Source organism: Micropterus dolomieu, linkage group LG04 (assembly GCF_021292245.1).
Source record: "Micropterus dolomieu isolate WLL.071019.BEF.003 ecotype Adirondacks linkage group LG04, ASM2129224v1, whole genome shotgun sequence".
Taxonomy (NCBI): Eukaryota; Metazoa; Chordata; class Actinopteri; order Centrarchiformes; family Centrarchidae; genus Micropterus; species Micropterus dolomieu.
This window is the reverse complement of record NC_060153.1, coordinates 1153800-1157778: the sequence shown is the minus strand read 5'-3', so window position 1 is coordinate 1157778 and position 3979 is coordinate 1153800. Positions and strand designations below refer to the sequence as shown.

The following is a 3979-nucleotide window of genomic DNA, read 5'->3' as shown; positions in this document are numbered from 1 at the left end:
TTTTTAAATAATTAATTTGCATTTTATTGCATGACATAAGTATTTGATCACCTACCAACCAGTAAGAATTCCGGCTCTCACAGACCTGTTATTTCTCCTTTAAGAAGCCCTCCTGTTCTCCACTCATTACCTGTATTAACTGCACCTGTTTGAACTCGTTACCTGTATAAAAGACACCTGTCCACACACTCAGTCAAACAGACTCTAACCTCTCCACAATGGCCAAAACCAGAGAGCTGTGTAAGGACATCAAGGATAAAATTGTAGACCAAGGCTTGGATGGGCTACAGGACAATAGGCAAGCAGCTTGGTGAGAAGGCAACAACTGTTGGCGCAATTATTAGAAAATGGAAGAAGTTCAAGATGACGGTCAATCTCCCTCGGTCTGGGGCTCCATGCAAGATCTCACCTCGTGGGGCATCAATGATCATGAGGAAGGTGAGGGATCAGCCCAGAACTACGCGGCAGGACCTGGTCAATGACCTGAAGAGAGCTGGAACCACAGTCTCAAAGAAAGCCATTAGTAACACACTACGCCGTCATGGATTAAAATCCTGCAGCGCACGCAAGGTCCCCCTGCTCAAGCCCGCGCATGTCCATATGATCTCTGTAATTGCAAACAAAGGTTTCTGTACCAAATATTTATAATAAGTTCTGCTTTTCTGATGTATCAAATACTTCTGTCATGCAATAAAATGCAAATTAATTATTTAAAAATCATACAATGTGATTACCTGGATTCCGTCTCCCACAGTTGAAATGTACCTATGATAAAAATTACAGACCTCTACATGCTTTGTAAGTAGTAAAACCTGCAAAATCAGCAGTGTATCAAATACTTGTTCTCCCCACTGTATGTGTATCAATTTCATCATTCAGCTTCTGGTATACAGAAATATATACCAGACATGAAAGTCTAAAGTATGTTTTAAATGAAAGACAACCGGTTCTTGACCCAATCATGTCATTAACATCTCATTAGCATCCCATCATTTTCACATTATGTACATGCATCATTTTGTGTGAATAACTCATTCATGTTACACGATATTCCATTATTTCTTTATATCAGTTTTTATTTCAAATTACTCCCATGCCTCTCTATGGGGCCCAGCCCAAGCTGTGCTGTGGGAAGAAAAAAATCTCACTAAATTTCACTGATGCACCCCTGTTGTCTCATTTGAGAAGACAATTTGGAACTGCCAACCTTGGATCTTCCAAGGAAACAACTTATTTTTCCTTGCTGTTTTCAATTGGCTTTACCTTTTCTTTGTATCATATCTTTATCATCATACGCATTTGCAATTAACTGTGTACAGTATGTGGCAAATCATCCCCTGTTGTGCACACAGAGACAGCCACAGAAATGCCCTTGCAAGCATGCACAAGTATGCATGCACACACACAATCACAAACTCCCCCACTGAAACACAATGCACACTCTATTGAATACCCCCAGCAGGGTGTCTGGGGTTTTGGAAAAAGGTCTAAGCTTTAGGATGCTAATACTGTGGATCAGGTGTACTGCACCTTTATCTCTCTGCTACCTCTAACCTTTACAGTTTGACGACTGGATGCACTTTGCTTTTTTGATTTTTCTAGATCTTTTCACCTTTTTACTTCTTGGGCTGCGGTGTTATTTTGGTGCATGTGTGAGAGAGTTATTGTTGTGCTAGTATTACATGGTAGGACTAATGTTCTGTATCTCAGTGGCTTTGGGCTGTTTATTTTGGTGGAAGTGTCACAAATTCAATTACTCTTCTGTCATGTCGCTTCAAAATCAGAGGAGTGCAAATGCTGTTGTTGATTTAGAGGGGCTGCCGATATACTCTCTGCTTGTGTTCTTCAATGGCACAGGAATCCCACTTGTTTGTGTGTCGTGTGTTAGATTGTGTATTACTATCTGTCTGTTCACTGCAGCAGAAGCAACAACAACTGTCAGTCAGATGTCAATATCCTTCAACTTCTACCCAAGCAATTGTGCATCTTTTGGGGATTTCACATAGCTGGTTTTGATTACATCCTCACACTCCATGGACCACGCCACGGTTCCCTTGCAAGATAACTTCATTGATAAGATATGATGTGACGTTAAGGCTGAATGATTTAGCGTTTTTATATCAAACCTTCAATCCTCCAGTCAAATTCAGATTACAAGGGCTACAATTTTATTTGCATCATTAAAAATGGCTTAGAAAGTTCGGTCCAAAGATAAAATATACTTTATTGTCCCCTTGGGGAAACTTTATTGGGCTCAGCATTTGTCAGATTTTCAGGAAGAGAAGAGTTTATTCAAAAGGGAATGAGCTGGGGAAGTCAGGGGTTCGAGGCAGAGGCTCCCTTCCAGATCCCGGGTAGGGGGGAATTCCAAGGGTGCTGCTGGCGGACTGGGAGCGGGGAGGTGTCCAGGCTGCGGGCGGATCCAAGCGTTTTCAGGCTGGGGATTTGCTGAGGCGGTGAAGGTTGTCTGAGACAGAGAGAGAGAGATAAGGTTAGACCGATACAAACGATATTTGCAAGGTAAACAGATTCTGAGGTCGGCTGGGGCTGACATGACATACGCATGGAAATTCAACGATCCGGCGGGGACTGGATGTCTGAGCCTCCTATTTAAGCAGTGGCTGATTGAGGAACACAGGTCAGGTGTGCTGATTGAGGATAAGCCTTAGGTGAGTGCAGAGCCCGCAGCAGACACGCCCCCCAGCTCCCAGACTGGAGAGAGAGCCAAACAGAGACAGACAAACAAAACAAGCTCACAACACACACTCCAGACAAACATCCCCAGACATACTTAGCAGCATCATTACAATCATCCATCGTCAACCGCTTATCCTGCGTACAGGGTCGCGGGGGGGGCTGGAGCCAATCCAAGGCGGGGTACACATAGACGAACAACCACTCACGCTCAAACCTAAGGACAATTTAGGGTCACCAATCAACCTAGTCTGCATGTCTTTGGATGGTGGGAGGAATTCGGAACCCACACAGACACGGGGAGAACATGCAAACTCCACACAGAAAGGTCGGGGTTTGAACTGACGACCTTCTTGCTGTGAGACGACAGTGCTAACCACTGCACCACCATATGTTAAAATATATTTAAAAAGAAAGCTCATTCATTCCGTACGTTTATAGTGTACATTCATCAATAAAAACAATGGACAAAATGAGTAATAAATAAATAAAAATCAGTTCAGTAAACAAGATCATTGCATTACATGCTAATGTAAACCTTATTATAAAGTGTTCTGTGACCATGTAGATCTTCACAAATACATCATTTAAATTATGCTATTTACGATGGCAACAGAAGGTGAAACAAATTAGTTTTAATAAATTAATTCAACATTTTGTAACTCCTAACAGTCAGCCAGAAGGTAAGCGCTCATATTCACAGTTAAGGATGTATGATAGATCATTCATTATTTTATGCACCTCTCTAAGAACAGGCTCATATATAAAATATTATATATATATATATATATAAAATACACATTTCAAAGTTGAGCGAGAGCAGTGGTGGTCCAGCAAGCTAGAGAGTGAATGAAGAGAGGGAGCAGCAATGGCAAGAACAAAGAAGTGAAACAGAGAAAAAAACTTAATTTTCTGATTGTTTCAAGGTGGTTACGTTCTAAAGCACAAATAAACTCCACCACCCATCCACATACCGGGAAGTATTACAGCCGAAGCCACGCTTCAGCCTGCCTAGTGGCCTCTCTGCTCCGCTCTGCCTGTGTGTGTGTGTGTGTGTGTGTGTGTGTGTGTGTGTGTGTGTGTGCGCGCGCGCGCGCGCGTGTGCAGAGCTGCCCCTAGACCTTCGGGGGCCCTAATCAAAATTTAGTTGAAGGCCCCTCTTGACTGTTGGGCGTTGTGACTATATATGACGCAGAAACAACGTCTCTTGTTTTTAAATAAGACCCGACGAATCTTTCTTATATTCTTAAACCTGCCACATTTGTTTAGCACAGAAACACAAAAG

The 3979-nt window shown here is 42.4% G+C and overlaps 1 protein-coding gene and 1 long non-coding RNA gene across 4 annotated transcripts in view; one reads left to right on the top strand and one right to left on the bottom strand.

Annotated features, from left to right (window-relative positions):
* Nucleotides 1-3979, top strand: part of LOC123969108 (voltage-dependent T-type calcium channel subunit alpha-1I-like) — a 232829-nt gene that overhangs the window by 84919 nt on the left and 143931 nt on the right. The gene's annotated exons all lie outside the window — the stretch shown is intronic.
* LOC123969129 lies at nucleotides 2205-2631 on the bottom strand. The gene is made up of 2 exons (XR_006824635.1): nucleotides 2562-2631; nucleotides 2205-2467 (listed from the first exon to the last, which is right to left on the bottom strand). It is a non-coding gene; the product is annotated as an uncharacterized LOC123969129 (long non-coding RNA).